Here is a 24512-nt window from a genome sequence, read left to right as displayed (position 1 = left end):
AAGCTGCAGTGAGAATCAAACCCAGTTCCCCAGGATCAAAGTCTGCTGCACTAACCACTAGGCAGAGAACTTTGCTTATGGTCTTTCCAGATATTCAGTGCCGAATTCCAAGCATGGATATTAAATACTGACCTGTTTGTGCCTTGTAAAATATAATAGGGTAAATATGTAGCCAGTGGCTGAGGTTTGGAAGCAGAAAGCTATGCTTTTTCAGAGGAGTTTTCAGGCTGGTGTCTCAGAGCATCTTTTAAACCTTTCTCCCCATGTTATCAGTCCAATATGCATATGAAAGGATTGCAAATGTCCCATATTGATAGGATGTAACAGAGCTTACTGGCACATATAAAGTTATCTTTTAAGATTCAATCAGGGTATACAGTAGAGCCAGCAGATGAGAGAGGGATGACGGCACAAGTTCTGTCCAAGCAGGCTGGGCTCTTCAGATTATGGTATAAGATATCTCTCAAGACAACAGAGCTAATTAACAAGGATGACTGCATCTCTCCTTCTCAGCTTGGTATGAGGCACTTTCCAAGGTCACTGAGTCAATTAGTGAGGTATACTATTTTTCACTGCTCCATGCAGATGGTTTGACTGGAGCACATCCAAGAATCCTTGGCTTCCACATTTCCATCTTCATTGGTTCAAGTGTCACGCAATTCAATAGAAAGAGACTACTGCTATAGTTCCTACTTTCCCACTCTTATCATCTTCAAGTTTCTTCAAGAAATAATTGAAATCAAGCTGTAAGGAAATGCATTAGCTGAAACTAGAACCAGAAACATTCGTGTCTAAAGCAACAATTCTACCTATCTGTCGAAAGGGAGTTCATCACAACATGAAATTCATGAGAGTCATGGCATCCATAAGGGTAGTGCACATTAACAGATTAAATGGTGTATTACCCTTTGAACTCAGTCAAAACACATGGTAGGATATGAGATTAGAAAATTCAGCTGACATATGAAGGAAGTGATGAATGATGCGATTTCCTGTTCTTTTGATCAATGACAGAGGATATGTTTTTCAGAAGTGCTACCCATTCCACTTGCAGGACCCAAGAGACAGGCAGAGCACTGGAATCTCAATTCATGGATGAGGCGATGGTGCAGGGTTTTAGATTTGTTAGGAACTGATCAACATTGTGGGGAAGGGGGAGCCTATTCCCGAAAGATGGTCTCCACCTTAACCAGGGTAGAACCAGGTTGCTGGCATCAATTAACCTATTCTATTACGTATTGTGTTCACATTGTAAGTAGTATACACTTTGTATTGTTATTTTAATATTTTTACTGCTGTAATTATCTATTGCTCATGTTTGATTTATTCTTACTGTACACTGCCTTGAGTGAATTCCTTCAAAAAGGTGGTATAGATAGATAGATAGATAGATAGATAGATAGATAGATAGATAGATAGATAGATAAAATACTACATTACTTTGAAGGAGTGAATAAATATGGATAAAGGTGAGCTGGCCGATATTGTGTATCTGGATTTTGAAAAGGCATTTGACAAAGTACCTCATGAAAGACTCCTGAGGAAATTGGAAAGTCATGGGATAGGAAGTATGTTCTGTTGTTTATTAAAAACTGGTTAAAAGATAGAAAACAGAGAGTAGGGTTAAATTGTTAGTATTCTCAATGGAGAAGGGTAGCTAGTGGGTAGAGCCCATGGATATTGCAAGAGGACCTTACGAGACTGGGAGACTGGGCATTCAAATGGCAGATGACTTTTAATGTGAGCAAGTGCAAAGTGATGCATGTGGGAAAGAGGAACCCAAACTATAGCTATGTGATGCAAGGTTCCACATTAGGAGTCACCACCCAGGAAAAGGATCTCGTTGAGGGTTGATGATACATTGAAACCCCCTGCTCAGTGTGCGGTGGCAGCTAAGAAAGCAAATAGAATGTTAGCTATTATTAGGAAAGGAATGAAAAACAAAAGTGAGACTGTTGTAATGCTTTTGTATTGCTCCATGATATGGTGCACCTTGAAAACTGTGTGTAATTCTGTCACTGCAGCTCAAAAAAGATATAGTGGGGTTAGAAAAGGTACAGAGAAGGACGATAAAAATGATAAAGAGGATGGGACAACGTCCCTATGAGGAAAGGCTAAAGCAGCTAGGGCTCTGCAGCTTGGAGAAGAGACAGCCAAGGTATAGAGGTATATAAAATACTGAGTGGAATGGAACGGGTAGACATGAATTGCTTTTTTACTCTTTCCAAAAGCACTAGGACTAGGAGGTATGCAATGAAGCTACTATGTAGTAAATTTAAAACAAACTGGAGAAAATATTTATTCACTCATCCTATAAGAAAACTCTGGAATTTGTTGCTAGAGAATTTGGTAAAAGCAGTTAGCTTAGCAGGGAACATCCACTGTTTGTTTCTAGGATAAGCAGCATAAAAACTGTTGTACTCTTTTGGGATCTTGCCAGGTTGGATTGGCCACTGTTGGAAACAGGATACTGGGCTTGATAGACATTCTATCTGTCCCAGTATGGCAACGAGTATGTACTTATGTGTATAGGAGAGAATGCAAGCCACCTTTTCAATGCATGATGTTATGTATAATAACCTTGGTACTTATTTTAGAAGTGCTATTCAGGTTTTAGATGTGCATAAATCTGCATTTAGATATTCATATTACATAATTGACTAAATTCTGATTTTGCAAAGCTGGGATATATACATCTAGTGGCAAGAGGACATGGTGTGTGTGTGATCTGGAAGGGGCTAGGGTGGGCTTAAAAATAATGGTACATTCCACATTTTGAAAAGGGAATGCAGGTCTATGTCCTGTGACATTTGTGAGGGGTTAGGTAGATCCAGAAGCCGGAACTCCGGACCGGGGCGCTGGAAAGGCTGGCATGGGTGGGAACAATGGAGGGACTACCAATCCCAGCATCCTCGGGAAGGATCACCTGAACCCTCTAGAACGGCCAGGGCTTTTTTTGAGGGGGTACTGAGTACCGGCACCTTTTCTATTGTCTCCTAAAATTGACCCATGGTCCCCAAGTGTTAATGAAAGATTTCAGGCTCTACACAACAATTCTGCTTTGTCATAGATTCTGTGATTGGTTGCAGGGGGCCTGGCTATTGTAGGGTGGGTCTCTCAGTGATCACCCCATTCCTGAAGGGTGGCCTAGCATTTGAGTACCGGCACCTTTTTTGGTAGAAAAGATGCACTGAGAAAGGCTAACCAGCGCTGCAATGCCCCCAATTCCCAGAGGAGGCCACTAGACTCCCTTAGAGAAGGTGAACCAGACGACAACTCCCAGGTTCCCAGGGGGGAGGAGGAGGAGGATGCTTTTGAGCAGGCTCATGATAAAGATTGGGAGCAGCTGGGGAGAGGAGAGAGACAGATAGAGCCTATGGAATGGATGTCTAAGGAGGTGATTACCGAGGCCAAAGAGATTGGTGAAGGAATTCAGGTAGAGCCCATGGATATTTCTGTCTTAGCCCGGGTGGAAAAGGGGCAATCTCAGGGCCTGTTAGCAACCTTGATGAACCAGTTAATTCAATTCATTGAGAGAAAAGCCCAGAGAAGTATTGAGCAGGTTCCTTGGAGAAGTAGTTTCCACCTGGCCCTAGCTCAAGCATGACCCGTGGGGAAGATACCAGGAGTTAATGGCTGGTTTGAATGGGAGGGGGTCCCCTTTTCTCAGGTTACTCTGTGGTGAGGGTTTGCTAGGGTGAGTGTGAAGCACGTAGCAGAACCTTTTTGGCTGACTGAACTTTGGGGAACTTTTGGGTGAAAGAACTTTGAGGCTTTTTGCTGAATGAACTTTGGGGAGCATTGGGTGAAAGAACTTTGAGGCTTTTTGCTGAATGAACTTTGGGGAGCATTGGGTGAAAGAACTTTGGGGCTTTTGCTGAATGGTCTTTGGGAACCTTTTGCTGGGGAAAGTGCTGGAACTTTTGCCCAAGGATTATTGGACTTGATGAACTCAGGGAGGGAAGGATTTGGACTGTGGGACTCAGGGCTGGGTTAATACCCATAAGAAAAGAGCTTGTTTTCCTTTTTGTTGCTGAGTTGAAGCTATAAGAGTTCTGGAGCTATGTACTAAGCCTGGGGAGGCATGTAGCCCCAGGGAAGAGACTATTCCTAATTAAATACAGGAAATTTCTGATTGGTTTGATATTGTTTGAAATGCCAAGTATCCAGAGTTACCTACTAAACCTGGTGTGGAGTTGGGCCCAAGTGTGGGAAGTGTTTACAGTCCAAATATTCAACATTGCATACTACCTGGGGCATGTAGGTTTCAGAAAAGTGCTCCTATTGAGCAGTGCTCCACTGGAGGGGTTAGTGAAAGTTGTCTCCTTAAGCCCCCAATAGTTGTTGACCCTCCCCCCACCTCCAGTACCACTACTGAAAGTAAACTTGAAAATGATACTGGACAGCTTTGGGAAAAATATACATTTATGTTTCTAACATGGCTGACATTCCAGTTTATATTCCAGCACATGAATGATTAAATTGCTATTTCATAACACAAATGTGTATGTTCTGGCACATAAACATGTATGTGTACATGTTGACCTGTTCATATTTTAGACATTTGTGATTAGGGTTACCATATTTTGTCCTCTCAAAAAGAGGACACATGTCCCGCCCCCTGCTCCGCCCACATCCCACCCCTTTTACATCCTCACCCTGCCCCCTGTCATGCCCCCTCCATGCTAGTCATCAAATTTAAATTTGAATAATATTTCAAATTGTTATATTTTGAAAAATGAAAGAGCAATCCCAAATTAATTTACAATTTATAACTTTCATAGAATGGATGCTCAATAAAAACTTTCCTTTCCCTACTTCTAGCATTAACTCTGCTACCTAGCAATATACTGCCCTGCCTGTCTCCTGACTTATCCTCTATGCTCTATCAATTTAAGTGTTTTTATGAAAATCACAGAATCAGTACAGGATCAGCAGCTATTCATTGATACCCAAGCATATGAGCCCAATTAGTGTATAGTGGAGTCTTCTTTGGGTATCCATGAATGGCTGCTGATCCTGGCTTTTATCCAGGGGTTGAACATGGCGGGGAAATATATATGCTGGAGTATTTCCCTATATTCAACCCCTCTTCCACCATTCCCATTCTCTCCCTCAATCCCAGACTCCACAAAAGTCTCCTAATTACTCACCTTAGTGACACACAACATCTAATCTCCCGTTGTAGGACCCCTGGGTTCTCTCCATCCCCTCAGGAGGGTCCCAAAGTACCATTCTCTAGACCCAAGTCTGCCCAGCAGTGTTTGCACCAAAATAAGAAGAAGTTGGGGACAATCCCACTACCTGAGCAGAAGTTCCTGCAGGCACTTTCCCCTCTGCATTTGTAGTTTGCAGGATTCGACATGAATGGGGAGAGAAGCTGAATGGGAGAAGGGACAAAAGGGCAGAAGCTGAGATTTGTTGATGGAAGTTTTAATCTGTAAATTAAGGGCACAAAAAGAAAAGACTCTGCTCGATCTTTTCGTTTGGACAGACTGATGACATCAGAATGGAAGGGGCGGAGCTTGTGTGCTAAGAGAATCTTGTCTTCTTGGCCCTACCCCTTTTAGTGCTGATTGGTCAGAATGATTCCAGGGGCTGGACTAGTAGTACAAGGATCTGCTCTCTGATAAGGATGGGGAGAGAGCTAAGAGAGGGAGATTGGGCTGCTATGGAAATGGGCGGGAGAATGGCTGCTGAGCTTTCCTCAAGGAGGTTTGATTAAGAAGAGGTAGCATGATGTCAAAACATTGAAGCCACTGTTTCCCCTTACCCGCTCGTCGTTCTGCGATCTGCGTACACTCAAGACAAGGCAAACAAACCTATGATCTGCATCTGCTGCACCTGCATTGTCATTCTTTGTTGGTAGTATTTTTCTTTGTATTTAAACACGCTTACATTTTCAAACATGCTAGCTTGTACAGTATATGGATATACCAGCCTGCCCGTTTGTCCAGAAATCTGGACAAACGGGCAGATTGGCAAAAACCGCCCGGTTGCCCGGACATGCCCTCAAAAATAGGACATGTCCGGATAAACCCAGACTTATGGTAACCCTATTTGTGATCTACAGTGCATCCTGCTGCTCCACATACCCAACACATAAACGTTCATTTCACCATATATTTTCGAACAGGCTCTCTGACAGCAAATCCTTTTCTAAAACAGTAGCAGAATATGAGATATCCCAACCTGGATATGTATGTTCTTTCTAAAATCTAACCCCGCATGTTCTCTTGTACTGTTTGGCTCATGCTACTTCCTACAAAACTATTTGGCATTTATCATCTTCTAAGACATGGTCTTTGGTAAAGCTGTGTCTTTTATGCACCACTGTGTGAACTGGTACATTGGTTTATTTACTATAAATAAGTGAAAAATTAATTACCTGGGGGGTGGTGTGCTGGAGTAGTCCTGGGGCTGGGCTATAAATGTCACGCTGAGGAGACAAACCAGGGAGCACAAGTAAAGGCTGGCACTAGACCTGAATCAGAAACAGCACTAATGATCCAGGGTCACCAGAGTTTTCTTGTGGGAGGAAGAAGGCAGAAGAGTTCTGACAGCAGCTTTGTTGGGGCTGCCATTGGAGCTACACAACAGGCATGGCTTGAACAGCATAGGAGGCCATTATGTAAGATTTAAAGGGCTGCATTACTGAAAAAAAAAAAGACTGTGCTTCACAGTCTGAGCAATAGACAGGGCCGGCAGGGGAAACGTGCTGGTCTAGGTTGGGTGAGCATTACAGAGCTGTGATTTTGGGAAAAGGAGGAACACAAGCAGAGCCATGTATGCATGACAGGCAGTCATTGGTAAAGGGTTTAAATGTGCTTGTGCTGAGCTGCAAAAATGTACTGTAAAGGGCCAGAACGGGCCTGGTTCCAGAGTGGACTGACATCTATATTGATTACAGTGACAGAGGTAAGCTATGCCAGAGAGAAAGAGAGAGAGAGAGAGAAAGAAAGAAAGAATGGTAGTTGGGATAAAGTGGATGTTCTGTTCTGAAAGGTGCTGCACTGCACTTAAGAGAGCACAGCCATGTTAAAAGTTGAAAGAACAACTACTAAGAGCAGGTCCAGATAAGGCAGAGTGTATTGTGCTGTACTGAGTACCTGATAAAAAAGGATAAATGGTAAAGAAAATAGGAGCATGGCTTCTAGTGACCTGTGCTTTGATGCTGAAGGGAAAGAGAATCCTGAGACCAGGAACATTAAAGGGCCTCTTTTATGAAGCCGTGCTAGCGGCTCCTGGTGCAGTAATGCCGACAAAACCCCTTCACTTAGAATGGACTCTGTCGGCATTGCTGCACGGGAACAACTAGCATGGCTTGATAAAAGAGGCCCTAAGTGAGAATTACCAGGACCCCCCCCACCCCATGAATATTTGTGTTATATTTTGAATGAGGTGTATAGCATGTTGAGTGCTGTGAACCTCATGAATGAGATACATTTCCATTAGAAATAGTTTATTAGTACTTGAAAATTCAAAGTCAGCTAACAATCTATAAGTCATCGTTGAGAGACCAAGCCAGACCCAAGCCAAATGCTGACCCCTGATTGGAATATCCATAGAAACAACTAAAAATCAAACCAAAAAAGGGTGTGGAATCAATTAAGTCAAACAATCTAAACTAGGCATATGTGGAATCGACAGGAATGCCGTTGAGCAGCAGTTATTCTTTGAGATGCCATCTATATCTACCCCAACTCCTGATACCCTGAAGCAGCAGAGCAAATTTGAGAGAAGCGAAATGCTGGCCACCATTGGTCTGGTCTGGGGGATTGTTTAAGCACAGGCGAGGTGACTCGTTGAGCTTTTTGAGATAAGTATAGACTTCCATGTTTTGCACACTGTACGTACGGTAGTTGGACACCGCTTGATGCTTGCAACATTGTCACATTGAAAGGTTGTGGTGTGCTTCACGAAGACAGTTTGATTTACTTTACACAGCAGCAGATATAAGCAGCGTATATTGTGAGATACTGTCTGATGCTGATTATATTGAAAAGTTTGCAATGAGTTGCACAAAGACAGTTTGATCCAATTAATGCAGTAACCCCTTAAAGACTGGGAAGGATTTTTAAGACCAATGATGAAGAACAGATCATTGTGATCATCTTTAGCTTTATAGATCTGTTAATCTGGAGCTCTTTGAGGTTTTTTCCTTCCTGAAATGTGCATTCCTGTCAGTTCCACATATTTCTGAAATTTAGTGGGTCATTATTTTGCTTTTTTGGTGAGGATTGTTTGATATCCATAGAAACTCCATGGTAACCATATGATGTGTAGGGAAGGGGAAAGCTGACCTCATAACTATAGCAACATAGCTGATATAGCTGAAGGCACCTATCCAGTAGGAGGGCTGTCTGACTGGCTATGTGAGTGTATGTGGAAAAGGGGAATGTGAGAATAAATTTAAGATTGAGACTGATGAATGGGTTACTAGAAAATTGCCAAGCAAAAAAAGAACAAAACTCTATACCTCTCAACACAACACAGGAAACAGTGGAGATGAGCAGTGAACAGCACAGAAACCAATGATACAATAATGACTTTATTGTCTTCAAAACCAAATCGACACGGGTTGTGTTTCAGCTAAATGGCCTGTATCAGGAGTCTGACATCATAATGAATTGTGGCAGATATAGTCATTGTGATACACTGGTAAATCCAAACCAATGAAGCTCTGTTATGGTCATAAATTCAATGAATATCTGATATACAAATTCATAAAACTGCATTGCTCAAATCATATTGGTGTTAACAGCTAAATCGATTTAGCTGTCAAGTTGGTTTTAAAGACAATCAATAAAGTCATTATCGCATCATTGGTTACTGTGCTATTTTACTAGTCATCTCCACTGTTTTCTGTGTTGGGTTACTAGAAAACCCTGTTTGAAATGGATAAGAATTATTAGTTTTTGTTTTTAAACAAAAAAATGGGAGCTGGATGGTAAGAAATTGAATGGCAGTGTTTGCATAGAGCACACTATGAAAAATATGCTTTAGGGGACAATTCTATAAAGGGTGGTAAAGGTTAGATACCAAAATAGTATTTTATAATGGTATTTGGGTGTCCAGATTCTGTTACAGTGTAAGTTGACATTTTCACACCACCATTTAGGCAGTATCACTTACGACATATGAAAAGTAAATATAAATGTTAGCACCTATATGTTGCATCCCTCCTCCCAATCCCAGTATTCCCAGGCTATTGGAGGCATCCTGGTTATCAGGGTGACCTGAAAACGGTACAAATTTTAGCGCAAGCACAGTAACATTAATGGAGACCTGCATTGACACCTGCAAATTAAAAAGCATTAAAAGTAAACTTGAAAAGCATTTGCAAAAGTGTTCATGGAAGAATTTAGGTACAGGAAGCCCGTAGGTGTTTGCCAGGGGGTTATTTGAGCTTTAATTGCATGCAAATTAGTCCGATTTTATAAGGTTCTAGTTTTTGGGGGTCAATTTAAATGAAAATTTTTACATAATAGACATTAGGGCACTGCTCTGACTTGAGTTATATAAATTCCCAAAACAAAGGCTTTAAATAATATTTTTAACTAAAAATGCAAAATGGAATGTTAATATGGAGATGTGTCTTTGAATGGAGCTTTCTGATTGGCTGAACTACTCTAGTTAGGAACCTTGCAAGAAACAGTTGGTGAGAGAGCAACGGAAGTTTTAAAGAAGTCAAGACATGTATCCTGACCTGTCTGTCTGAAAGGTTGAAAGGATGAGTGTAAATGAGAGAGTTTTGATTGAAATAATAAGAGTGCTGAGTATATAAAAACTGAGAGTATTTAAACTATAAGGAGGTTTGTGAAAATTTGAGAGATTTTAGTCCTCTTGAGAGAGAAAGCTTGTAAGTGATTTAGTACTTAAAAATTGATAGTAGTTAATTTAAGGGATAGTTGGAATATAAGGGATCATTTTTCTAAGTCACGGTAAAAAGTGGCCTACGGTAGTGTAGGCATGGGTTATGGGCACTCGCAGAATTATTTTTCAGTGCGCCTGTAAAAAAGTCCTCTCTTTCTCCCCGAAAATGGACGTGCGGCAAAATCAAAATTGCCGCACGTTCATTTTGGGTCTCAGACCTTACCACCAGCCATAGACCTAGCGGTAAAGAATTTGTGCGGTAATGACCTACGAGTGTCAGATGCCACTTGGCGTGCATCAGCTACGTGCATCAAAAAATAAAAAATATTTTTCAGACGCACGCCAAAAATAAAACTGCAGCAAGAGCCATGCGGTAGACGGGCGGTAAGTCCATTTTGGCACACGTTGGGTGCTCATAGACACTTATGTGGCTTAGTAAAAGGGGCCCTCAGTTAGAAGAATTAAAATATATATTTTCTTCAGAACAGTGCTGTACAGGCACTGAACTTTAGAACTACATAAGTGAATTTGAAGAAATGAGTACAGGAACAGATATGATACTACTTCTGAAAGGAAAATATTCCTTAAGGTTTTAAAAGATAAATCCATAGAAGTAGAATTTAGTGAAGCCAAACAAATTTTGTATTTGAAAGTCAGAAACTGACAGAATACTGGCTTATATTTGTTTAGAGAACTAATTGAGAGCTGTGTGTGTGTTGAATGTTTGAAGATCTTCAAGGACAGCTGCTACTATGAAGAGGACCGCTCTCAATAGCTAGTCTAGAGAATTAAAAGTTTATTAGAGTCAGGAAACCAGACACAGGGAAAATTAAATTTATTTTATTTTTATTAAATTAGAATATTCAGTTAAGGCTTCTGTAATAGGAAGGCATACTCACAGTTATACATACATTGAAGGGAGGTAGTTTCTTTCCCTTTAATTTTATTTGAAGCTAAGGTTTAGGGAGAAGACAAAGGCAAAGACATCCAAGACAGACGAAATGTTGAAGAACCAAGAAAGATGGAAAAGAGAGATAAGTAAAGACGAAGAAAATTAATCCTAAAGGACTTTAGAACTGAGGGAAAAACTGAGCACTGGCAATAATACTTATACTTACTCATATTTACCTTGAGAAAAACCTGAAACCTGAAAAAGAAAAAGAGAAGTGTTAACATAGTTTAATTTTCCATGAAAATACAATTTATTTCTTAAATTTACATATTATACTTACTTCTAAGGCAAAGAAAATTTTAATTATTAAGTGAAGTTCTCAGGCATTCTACTTCAAGAGATCTATTCCGCACCCTTGTTCACTGGTTGGTCCTATCCCATATCGACTACTGTACCGGGATTTATGCTGGTTGTCAGGACTACATTCTGAAGCGGCTTCAGACTGCTCAAAACACGGCAGCAAGGCTCATTTTGGGCAAATCGCGTTTTGAGCGTGCACAGCCACTGCGTTTTAAATTACACTGGCTCCCTGTTAAAGATTGTATTCAATGTAAGATCTGCTCACTAACGCACAAGATTATTCATGGGGAAGCCCCAGAATATATGCTCCAACTCATAGATCTACCTTCTCGCAACGCGCTCCCGACTGCAAGGACCTACCTCAATCTCCATTATCCCAGCTACAGGAATGTTAGATACAAGACCCTTTTTGCTTCATCCTTCCCCTATATCTGGCCAAAATTCTGGAACGTTCTGCCAAGACAGCTGAAAGAACTGGCTGATCATCAACTGTTCAAAAAGTCTTTAAAATCATTCTTATTTGCCAAAGCGTATTCCACAGGCAACTCCTCTGTTTAACCCCTCACCCTTGCTGCCTATATATGATTATCTGCCAGTTGCTTTGCCCCTTTCTCTCATCCCGTGTAGTCCCCTATTCCATTCCCTGCCTGTCTCACTCTGTAACTGTGTCCTCCATGCATTGTATAGTTTCCTCTTGTATTAATGTAAGCCACATTGTGCCTGCTCTTGTGGGAAAATGTGGGGTAAAAATGCACAAAAATAAATAAATAAATAAATAAAGGTTCAGTACTATAGTTATGTGCAATACTTACTTAAGAATTATCCGTGAACAATCCAAATTCTGTAAAAGAAACAGCACTTTAGTATTGTAGATCTGGATCCAGAAGGGAATTTTAATTGTTTATTGCATATTTATGGTTTTAATGTTTTTATTTAGTTATAACAAATTTTTTTGTGCAATAAATCTACAGATTGCACTTTAATAAATAGTTTATTCATTCTTACCTGGCTATGTTATCTGAGAATATGTAACATCTCTTGATTCTCTTCATAGATTTCCATCTTCCCATCATACTTTATCATATAATTTTCATCTGGTGACACCTTTTATGGATGAGGTATTTTTTATGTTTAACCTGTCTCCTGTGAGTTGAACACAGTTTTTAAGGTATCTCAGCTAAAATTCACGACTACAAATAAGAAGGTGGCACTAATACTTGGACATTTTTCAGCCATAATGGAATAAAATGAAAATGTCCAGGACTAAAACTAAGATGTTTTGAGATAGATTTGTTTTAATAATGACTAAGCCACAAAAAAGTGTGCTAAATAACCAGATGACCACTGAAGGAATAAAGGAATGACCTCTCTTACTCCCCAGTGGTCACTGACCCCCCCTCCCACCCCCAAAGTACATACCAACCTCTATGACAGCCTGAGATGTCATAGCCAGTCCTATTAGAGCAGCAAGCAGGTTCCTAGGGTAGCTTAGTGGTCGTTGCAGTGCATTGTGGAGAATGCGACCCAGGCCAATAATCCACTCTAACTGTTCATTGCAATAGCCCCTAGAGTGCCCCACTGCTCTGCTGGAATATATGTTGCCTGTCTACTAAGAATGCTGGCTCCTCCTATATCCCAATGGGTTGATTATGTGCATTTTGCACTTGAATGTTTTTTTTTTCCAAAAATAGACCAAAAAGATGAATAAGCGGTCATTTAAAAAAAAAGTGTTTTGCTGTTTTGAAAATCACTGTATTCGCTATTTGAGCAAAACGTCCAAAGTTGGACTTAGACGTCATATTGAAAATGTCCCTCCATGTATGTTTACTATGTTAATATTGGGCTGTCCCCATTTGTAACTACATATTTGCAAGGCCTAGGGCTTATTGCTCACATTCTGATGTAATTGCTATTTACGTATGTAGTTGGTATATTTTGTCATTTTAAAACATTGTGAACCGCTCTGGCATTATGGTATACTAGTAAAAAAGGCCCGTTTCTGTATGAAAGGAAACGGGCGCTAGCAAGGTTTTCCTCTGGGTGAGAGAGAGAGTATGTGTGAGAGAGGCTTCTGTTCCTGCTGCTGTGCATTCCCAGTGTTGTACTGAGTCGCTGCTCCCTGTATTGTGGCTCCGCCCCTCTCCCTTCTATTGGCCAATCTGGTGTGGGTTGTGTGACGTCACTCTTATCTACTACATGAAGGACACCACCTCCAGCAGAAAACAATTGTTCCAGGCAGCCTCAGAATGTTGGAGGTGAGAATTATTATATAGGAAAGTTGTATATAAAATTGAATAAATCTAATATGAATCCTAAAACTTTAAGGGCCCTGTTTACTAAGCTGTGCTAAGGGCATGCTAGCATTTTTAGCATGCACTAAAAATTAAAGACACCCATATCTTCCTAGTGTACCTTCGTAAACAGGGCCCTAAATGAGTTTACAATATTCAGGACCTCATTATTATTCAACAAAATAGTGGCCTGGAGCTTTTAGCCATCTATTTCCTGAACATAAAAGTTTTGTTTTAGTTGAATTTAATTTGAGTTGATTTTGATTAGACCAAGATTCAATCTTGTTAATGCAGGATAAAACTTTCAACTGTAATAAGGTCATGTCTATAGGTATGGTCATAATGATAAAAAAACATCATCAGCATTTTAATACAGGTACTGTTTCTTGTCCAGCAACACTGATGCCTTAAAAATTGGCACCAAAAAACCATGCGCTTAGCACGAATCTATAAACTACGCCCAAAGCTATGCGTAGTTTATAGAATATGCTTAGCAGCCATTCTTGTGATTAAATTTAGGAACACCCATTTCAACCACCTAAAACCAGGCCTAAATGCCTGCACCTAACTTAGGCGCAGATCAGGTGTAATCTATAATAGTGTGCAAAGTTTTTTGAAACACCCATGACCTGCCCATTCCACACCCATAGACACGCCCCCTTTTCAGCTACACGCATTACAATTTATATTCACCATGTTATAGAATACACCTAGAAAGTTAAAGCCAATTAGTGCCACTAATTAGTTGTTAAGTACCAACTATCGGTGCTGATTAGATTGATAATCAATTAGGTTGTGTGCGCAATTTGGCTGTGCAGCCATATTAGCATTCACAACTTAAGGCGCCATTTATAGAATTTGAGGGACTGTGTCCAAAGAACAAATGAAGAGATTAACAAAATGGGGGGACAAGGGAGAGCCCTTGGGTACCCCACATAGTGCACACCAAAAATAAGAAAACATACCTTCTCTTTTCACCACATATGAGCGGTTAACCAAAAACTTTCTAAACCACTCTAGGACTTCCACTCAATCCAAAATTGCTCAATCTAAGGAGTAGAAGTTCATGGTCCACCGTATCAAATGCTGCAGACAAATCAAACTGCAGTAACACAGCTCGTCCGCCACTGCTGATAATTGTCTTGGCTTTGGAAACCATAGCAAGAAGCACTGTTTCAGTACTATATAAGCTCCTGAAACCATGTTGAAAGGAATTCAGAACTGAAAGTTTATCTAAATATTCCAACAATTGTTTAGCAACCAAAGATTCCACTAATTTGGCAAACGGTGGGATGTTAGCTGTTAGCCTATATGAAGATGGTTCAACCGGATCGAGATCAGGTGACTTTAGAAAGGAGTTAAAAGTATCTTGCGTAAAGATTCTGAATAAAAATCTGACTGCAACATACAATTCATAAGTATTGTGATCCACTGAAGAATCATTCACAGAGGCTAATTCAATAGCGTATTTGAGCAGCAATCAAAAGAACAAAAAGATTTCACTCTATCTCTCATCCATCTGAAGGAAATCCACAAGAAATTCCTTTAGGACTCCCAAGATGATGCCTTAATTAATGAGTTGACTGGATGGTCATGCTGTATTCTATATTTACCTATCCAGCTTATAATCGAACGAGAATAACGCCCAAGTTCCGACCTAAATCGGGAGATGGGCGTTTATCTCACAAAAACGAATAACGCGGTATAATCAAAAGCCGAATTTGGGTCGCTTTCAACTGCACTCCGTCGCGGATGCGGACAAAGTGGACGGGGGCGTGTCGAAGGCGTGTCGAAGGCGGAACTGGGGCGTGGTTATCGGGCGAACAGAGATGGGCGCCCTTCGCCGATAATGGAACAGTTTTGAGCTAGAATTTAGGACACTTTTCCTGGACCCTGTTTTTTTACGAATAAGGCCCCCAAAAGTGCCCTAAATTACCAGATGACCCCCAGAGGGAGTCGGGGATGACCTCCCCTGACTCCCACAGTGGTCACTAACCCCCTCCCACCACAACAAATGATGTTTCACAACTTTTTACTTTCACCCTCAAATGTCATACCCTCCTCCCAAGCAGCAGTATGCAGGTCCCTGGAGCAGTTGTTAGGGGGTGCAGTGGACGTCAGGCAGGTGGACCCAGGCCCATCCCCCCCCCTACCTGTTACAATTGTGCTGCTTAATGCTATTAGTCGTCCAACCCCCCCAAACCCACTGTACCCACATGTAGGTGCCCCCCTTCACCTCTTAGGGCTATAGTAATGATGTAGACTTGTGGGCAGTGGGTTTTGAGGGGGATTTGGGGGGCTCAACACCCAAGGGAAGGGTGCTATGCACCTGGGAGCTCTTTTACCTTTTATTTGGTTTTTGTAAAAGTGCCCCCTAGGGTGCCCGGTTGGTGTCCTGCCATGTGAGGGGGACCAGTGCACTATGAATCCTGGCCCCTCCCACGAACAAATGCCTTGGATTTATTCGTTTTTGAGCTGGGCGATTTCATTTTCCATTATCGCTGAAAAGCAAAAACGCCCAGCTCACACCTTGACGAATAAAACATGGGCGTCTTTTTCTTTTAAAAAATACGATCCGCCCCGCCCCTTCACGGACCCGTTCTCGGAGATAAACGCCCATGGAGATAGGCGTTTCTGTTCCATTATGCCCCTCTATGGCTATTTTTGCCTTATTTATTCTCCCATGTTTAATATGCTCTGCCCTCCCATGTTGTAGACTTAATTAGAGGATCATGTGTATTCCTTTTTTTGTTGATATTGTTTTCCTTAAAGTATTCTCTATTTCTTTAGAAGTTTGACTTAGGTGTAATACTTGCAACTCTATAAATATATATATTTTTAAAAGTAAACAATCTGGGCTTATTGACTTTGTACACTATTTATACACTGTAGAAATGTATCTGTTGTGGAACACATTAAAGATTGGAGTCAATGCTCTGAAATGAATACAGTAGATATTGCTTAAATCTAGTGTTCACTATATTACAAGAACTGTATTATTTTCATCTCAGAGTTCCATATATTTTACAGATATAAACCTATATCTATCTTTTATCTTATTAATTCTTCCACATGTGCATAATAATATACAGTTGGTTACTTTTTAGATTATATTAGTATATATAAAAAGTATATTTTTATATCATTGTATATAATCAAATTTGAAATTTTATTGAACAGTCTATTATTATTATTATACATTGGGATTGCACACCTGTTTGCAAAATATTTTGCAATATTTACTTCAAGACTACATTTTTTACTTATTGAAATAAATTATTGCATTAGAGATTGGTTCTGTACAAGCATACATCTCTTTATGAGGTGTCTGTTTTGGTGATGAATGAAAAGTTATGTAATGCTGCCTCGCAATAATTTACAGGCAGAAAATTTTAATTTTTTTAAAACTCTAAGCTGATTAAAGCTATACATTGTGCAAGGAAGTCATCTGGGTGTTGTTTTTTTTCTAAGATTTCTTTCTAAAGTAATTTATTTATGTGGACCAGAATATAGAACAGAATAGTCCTGTAAAGCGAGGAACAGTAGTCCAAAGAAGCATAGCTCAGTAACTTGAGTTAATTGATCTCTCTTTTACCCCAGAATAGCAATAAGTAAAGATCACTCATTTCTAATATGGAAACATAGGCATGAACACAAAAATTTAAAAATGGTATCAGAATTCAAGAAAACATAAGATACTAGAAGACTGAATAGGCAAAGCTATAGACAAAACTCAAGAAAGGTTTGCAGTATTACAGTAGGCATATAGGTAAGGAAAATTAGAAGACTGGAACAACCTGCTTGTTTTTTCTGGTGCCAAATTCTATAGGTCCCAGTTTCTATGTGGGTAATGTAAAAGCATTTTTTTAAATTAATTTTTACTGATACAACTTTTGTTTCATTTTGGAAAGAAGAAATGGACAAAACATGCTTGTTGTAAATTAATCATGTATGCAGCCACCCTTATATAAAAAAAATTACAGTATTGACAGCTCTGTTTTATTTTGTTTTATAAAAGCCTCACATTAAAGAAATCAAATAAGTTATTTACGCAAGTTCCATAAGTAGAGTGGCCTGCTTCAGCCCTGTACCAGGAGCTGTCACCTCATGGTTTTGGTCTTACTCTCAGCCCTCAAGGGCCACCAATGAGCGAGCTTTTCAGGACATACCTGCAGAATATGCACGAGAGAGATTTGCATGCCTGCTACCTTCATTATATGTGCTTTCTATCATAAATATTCATGAGTGATATCTCATACCAGATGTGATGGGGGCCTTCAAAGACTGATAGTTACCAAGGCATTCTGAAGTCAGAATTGTTTAAAAATAATGTAACAAAAAAAAAAAAACCCATAACCATTAATCAATGGAGTTCATCGTCCAAAACAAAATATTAGTCTAGGGTGGTGGTTCTCAAAGCTGTCCTGGTGGACCTCCAGCCAGTTGGGTTTTCAGCATAGGCACAATGAATATCTTTGAGATAAATTTGCATGAAATAGAAGCAGTGCATGCAAATATATATTATCAAAATTCATTGTGGCTATCCTAAAAACCTGACTGGCTGGTCTAGGGAAAAGACTCATTTTTTTAAACAGCGAGCAGCGAGTCTAGCAACAATCTGTGTGGACCTTTCCCTTCTCACGAGAAAGACAGGAAAGAAGACATGGTTATACATATGAAAGTCTTCAACATTTCAGTATTAGTAATGTAGCAGTTAGGACACATGAATGAGATAATGGCTGCTGCCTCTCCTTTTTTGTCTGATATTAAGCATGAAAAACAAGGATATCATAAAAATCCATGAAAAATGTCTAAGGATGATATGAACATAATATGAACACCAAACTCTGCACAAGTAGTACCTCAATATATGCACAATGGGGGAAATTCTATATACAACACCTTAAAAATTGGCACTGAAAAACTATGCAGTTAGCGTGATTCTATAAAGTACGCCTAAAGTTAGGCATACTTTATATAATATGCTCACACTCTGTTCCTGCACCTAAAATTTAGGCGCACCCATTTAGGCCACCTAAAACCAGGCCTAAATACTTGTGCCTCAGTTAGGCACAGATCGTGTGTATTCTATAATAGTGTGCATAGAGTTTTGAAAAACCCACAACCCGCCCAGTCCACACCCATGTTCATGCCCCCTTTTTGACTGTACGCATTTAGAATTTATGCATACAGTGTTATAGAATACATCTAGAAAGTTGTGTGAATAAATTCTAATTAAAGCCAATCAGTGTCGATAATTGCTTAGCATCCAATTATCAGCGCTGATTGGCTTGTTAATCAATTAAGTTGTCTAAGCAATTTGAGTGTGTGGCCAAATTAGTGCCTACAACTTAAGGCGCCATATATAGAATTTGGGAGAATGTGCAAACAGCGCCTGCCACATATCTAAACAACATTTTGACTCCTGACGCAGGCTTTTTGGGCTGAAACGTGGTTGTGTCGAGTCCTGTCATGCCATGGACCACTACTCATTTATGTACAAAATTTTTAATGCTTTTTTACATGGACTTTTATATGTGTCAGTAAACTGATATCCTTGAACCTGTCGACCAACTTTGCATTGTGTTTGTTCCGCACACCCTTATTTTTCCGTTTTCCTCGTGAGGACCTTTTTCCTTCTCTGACTTTTTTATATTTGATATTAATCATGAGCATGTACTCTTCCAGTACCTCTGCTAGGGTTATCCATTTCTCATCTTTAGAGGGCCTCCGAGAAGATATTTGAATAACTTGCATACAACTGTGGTTATCACCTTAAATGACAGCGGTGCAACAGCATCAGAATTCTAAGATGGCTGGGGTACAAAGTTTATGAGGATACAAGAGTTTTAATAAAAGTCTCACTAAGGGGTACTTTTATATAGTGTGCCGAAGAATGTTCTGTGCTGGTGTAGATGCGTGTATTGGACGCTCGCAGGTCTGTTTTTCAGTGCACCTGCAAAAAAGGCCTGGTTTTTTTTTTTTTGGGGGGGGGGGGGTGAAAATGGATGTGCAGCAAAACAAAAATTGGCGCATATCCATTTTGGGCCTGAGACCTTACTGCTACCCATTGACCTAGCAGTAAAGTCTCACGCGGTAACTGGGCGGTAATGGTCTACACACGTACAATGCCGATTACCGTCCAGTTTGCACCACACGCCAGAAAAGTTCTGGCACGCTTAGTGGACACACAAAAAATGAAATTACTGCCCGAGCAACGTGGTAGTCAGGTGATAGTTCAAAATTGACATGTGTAGGACACATGTACACGCCTTTGTAGTTTTCAGATTTTCCTAGTGCAAGAGAGTGTGCCTTGCTGGATTCCTGTTTTGAGCAGCTCTGATTCATGTGCTTCCAATCTCTAAAGCCAGTTCTTGTGAACGTTTCTTCAGCCCGGGTATGAGAAAAATGTCTGTACGCTTTGCACAACACTGCATCCTGGCTTGCACTGTATTCCAACCAGCGAAATTTATCGTACCAGTGAGATGAAAAACTTCGGGACTTGCCACTAATTGTACAAACTGGGAAAGCCTGTAACTTTGGCTGTTTTGGTGGTTCATCAATGTCGGATAAATCTGAAAGTAATTCCATCGGTTGCACACCAGGTTTACTGATCTGTGAGCATAAAGTAGAACTTGTTGAGGGAACAGCATCCACGCCATGCTCCTCTAGACGTGGTTTTTCAATTCTATCTGCATCTTCACAGTGCTTCTCTACACATGTTTTTTTTTGAAGTAGCTTAGTAATGAACTTTGTTTTGCCATGGAGGCAGACTAAGGAACACTGTCTATCTAGGGAACAATTATGGGAATTTTCTCTCCTGGAAGCTAAAATCACAATAACTTCAGTAAGTTTTGTGATAAGGATCTTCTGAGTTTACTTCCAACAACATAGGCAGCAGAAGCATAATAAAGCTTAGCACCCCCACAATCCTGGAACAATGTATTCAAATTGTGGTAGCACCTCAATAGCAACACAAAATCCCTTCATTGCCAAGTACTTTGTGATCCTGCAAAGAGGCTTCTTAGAGCCTATATTGCAAACCATAACACCAGTTCCAATAACAGTACCTTTAAAAAGGCAGCAGTGAATATACACAACAGCAATACGCATCCCATTGGAAAACCCAGACAAGTCAGACTCATAGATCCCCATACAAACCACATTCTGCCAAGCAGAAACTCTCACCTGCTCGGTCACATGCAGACCACAGACCAGCCCTCATCAATTATAGAATAAAGGACCAAAAATTAGAAATGTATTGATTTATTTTCTAAATTTTTATGCCACACTATATCTGCAATTCTAAACAGATCACAATTCAACACACATTAATTGTAAAACATATTACAAAAACATAAAACATAAAGACCTTCCTTACCCTACCCCTACATCCCAGCTGCCTGGCATCAGCTTTTCTGTTCCATACTCCCTACCCATCCCCGTAGCTCAGCATCAGCCCTTCCCTTCTCTACCTTACCCCCCATCCATCCCTTAGCTAAGAATCAGCCCTATCCTACCACACCACTCCTCCCTGTAGCTTAGCATCAACCCTGTCCTACTCCCTACCCACCCCCTATGGAATTAAGTATAAAATACTTTTTTTTCATGCCCTGGGAAACAATGCAGGGCCCACCTCTGAACACACCAGTCCACCCAGAGAAAAACACCTACACTTTTTTTTTAAATTTTAACCTAGGCACTTTTGAGACCATCCCCACCCAAAAACCCTGAGAGAAAGACAACTTTTTAAAAATTAAACTGGGCACTATTAAAATTTGTTGTTGGGGAATTTCTGGGTGGGGATGTGCTCCTCATTGCCTAAGACAAAAGAGATATATTTAATGACTAAATACATTTTTTTTGCCCTAGGCAGTAAAGAGTCTACCCCTACCCCTAGAAGCCCACCACCAGACCAAACTCGAGCCATCATTTTGATTACAAGAGTAATCAAAATGGTGGCTGGTCACAGTGGTGGGCTTCTGGGTGGGGGTGGGCTCTTCACTGCCTGCCTAGGGCAAAAAATAAGGTATAGTTTAATCATTAAATATACATTTTTTGCCCTAGGCAGTGAAGTGCTTACCCCACCCAGAATCCCACCACCACCAGTCAGCATTTTGAGTACAAAAAAAAACAAAACTATATGATGATGATAACAAAAAAAAGTATTTCAAATTTTATTATCTGCAGTGCTAGGCAGCTGCTTGCAGTAAAGTTGCAACAGCCACGTGGTGCAGAACACCGTGGCTCCTGTAGCTGACTCAGGCAGAGTGTGTTGTGGCCCACCATGGGGCACTACTGGGATGCTGGGGAATGCTACTGCACTAAGGCACAATGTAAGAGAGCTAAGAAGCCGCGCCTGCTACTACACACCTAGGCGGCACCAGTTTTTCCATCTGGCAGTGGAACTGCAGTCCGGGCCCAGGGGGAGAGGAGGAGCAGACAGTGCCACGTGGTCCCGTCTCCTGGCGCCTGCAACTGAATGTGCAACTATTTTTTTAGCCTGTTGAGAGGATGATGAGCCGCGAGAACGAAGCTGAGCGCTCTGCGCGGGATGGAACATGAGTCATCAGCACGCAGGGGGCTGAGAAGGAAGAGGACGTCACGCACGCTGCAGGTCACCACGAAGTCGAGAGCTGCGACCATGTTTATTCAGTGCAGAGTCAACTCACTGCCGTGCCGAGTCTGCCCAAAAGGTAGGTGGGACTGGGAGATCAACTGAGCGAGCCGTGGCGCGACGACGTTGGAAATGAATTAGTGAAAGGCTGCTGCTTTGGCTTTGCTCTGTGCGCTTTAAGTCAACCGTGCTTAAAACTGGGTGGGCGGGTCCGAGTCGAGATTGGATGGGCCTGGGCCCACCCAGGCCCGCCCGTAGCTATGCCCCTGCTACACATGGTGAGGCTGGATTATATTGCATCACGTATGTCAATACATTTTCTTCCTCAGATGTTGTCGCAGCTTTGGGTAAAAGCAATAAATCGCAATGGTTGAAACGTGCATGGCGATAAGCAGTGCGCACAACTTGTTCAGGGTATCCACGCATTAACAGTTTATCTGTCAAATCTCTTGATTGTTGCTTAAAGTCTTGATCCCTGGGGGCAGACAATGGCGAGGGAGACGAGTTGAGCTACGCGCTCCCACCAACAATAGATGATTTGGTTATAGTGAACTTATCTCCACACACACTATCAACAGGTGAATGTCAATTGCTTTCTAAGGGCTTGTCGTTTGTTCCAACTAGTCGACTTGATCCCTTCCAAATCAGAATTGAGTTCTTCTTACATTTACATTTGCTATCTTTTTATTCACTGTCTTGGCCATTTCCTTGTCATTTCTCCTAGTTCTAGTCCTCTCCTTCCTTTTCAGCATGAAGAGACTCAGATCCATCCTGTTCAATGGTTGAAATTAATCAGAGATGGAAGGCTGAGATATTATGACAATATTTATTATTATGACATTTTTATCAATGATTTAAAAATTTGAAACAAAGCACACTATTGTTTTCTATTTTATGCATCCTACAAAATGCCTATACTAGAATTGTTTTTTGAATCATATTAATCCAATCTGACAGAGTTAAAAAGATTCAATCAATAAAATATTGTGCCTATCTGTAACAATAATCCACAGTCTAAGCAGGACTGTAATAAAAAAAAGTTCAGAGAATGTACAGCCTACACAGTTGGCTAGATTAGAGGTCAATGATTCATAATGATGATTATTCAAGTAGCTGGGTATGAAACAATGAGATATACAGATAAAGGTTGAATGAAGCAGAACATTTACAAACAAGGTTGCTGCTCGAGTGTCCTGTAATACAACATTCAATTACTATTTCCAACGCTTTGTACTATCAGGAATAAATTTCAAATGCAAAACTAGACTTCTACATGATGCTTGTTTACATTTGCAATTTAAAGAGGAGGAATGATAGTATTCTATGGAATTAAAAGGAATATTAATATTTCTTTGTTAAACTGATCAACAAAGCAGAAATCACAGCATATATATATATATATATATATATATAGTAATAACCAGGTTGCAGGCAGGGGTGTATCTGACCTTCAGCGGTAGGGGGGCAGAGCCGAGGTGAGGGGGCACATTTTAACCCCTCATTGCCGACACCCCCACTGCCGCTGCCGACCCTTTCGACCCCCCCGCTCGCTCGCCATCGCCTACCTGGGCTGGTGGAGACCCCATCCTCCGCCCGCCGAAGTCTTCTTCCTTCCTTTCAGGTTTCTGAGTCTGACGTCCTGCACGTACAACCTTTCAGAAACCTAAAAGGAAGGAAGAAGACTTCGGCGGGCAGGGGATAGGGTCTCCGCCAGCCCAGGTAGGCGACGGCGAGCGAGTGGGCAGGCAAGCGGGCGGGGTGTCGATGGTAGGGGGGGCCAGGGCCAAATCTACGGGGCCCTGGCCCCCGTGGCCCCATAGCAGTGACGCCCCTGGTTGCAGGATGGCAGTACATCTCCCTCTACACAGCTACATGACTCCAGAAAGTGAACAATTCTGGAACAATACAAATCCACAACGGAAATGAAAATGGGTGGGAGAAGCTGAGGAGGTAGAAGATGCTCTTCAGTGGTTTTCTCGAGTCAGGAGCAGACAGTTTCCTGTCAGTGGTCCACTGCTAATGGAGAAAGCTAACCAGGTAGCAGAAAGTCTTGGACTGACTGAATTCAAAGCCACTGTTGGATGGTTGGAAAGATGGAAGGAGAGGAACAGCATGGTGAGAAACAAGACGCTGATGACTTTGGTGCTGAAAATTGGGTTGTTTCAGTTCTTCCTACCATCTTGATTGAGTTTGCACTTTGTGACATTTTCAATGCTGATGGTTTTGTAGCCCATTCCAGCCTTGTGCAGGTGTATGATCTTGTCCCTGACATCCTTAGACAGCTCCTTGCTCTTGGCCATTTTGTAGAGGTTAGAGTCTGACTGATTCACTGAGTCTGTGGACAGGTGTCTTTCATACAGGTGACCATTGCCGACAGCTGTCTGTCATGCAGGTAACGAGTTGATTTGGAGCATCTACCTGGTCTGTAGGGGCCAGATCTCTTACTGGTTGGTGGGGGATCAAATACTTATTTCCC

The sequence above is a fragment of the Microcaecilia unicolor genome, chromosome 10 (genome assembly GCF_901765095.1).
Source record: "Microcaecilia unicolor chromosome 10, aMicUni1.1, whole genome shotgun sequence".
NCBI classification, from domain to species: domain Eukaryota; kingdom Metazoa; phylum Chordata; class Amphibia; order Gymnophiona; family Siphonopidae; genus Microcaecilia; species Microcaecilia unicolor.
This window is presented reverse-complemented; position numbering follows the sequence as displayed.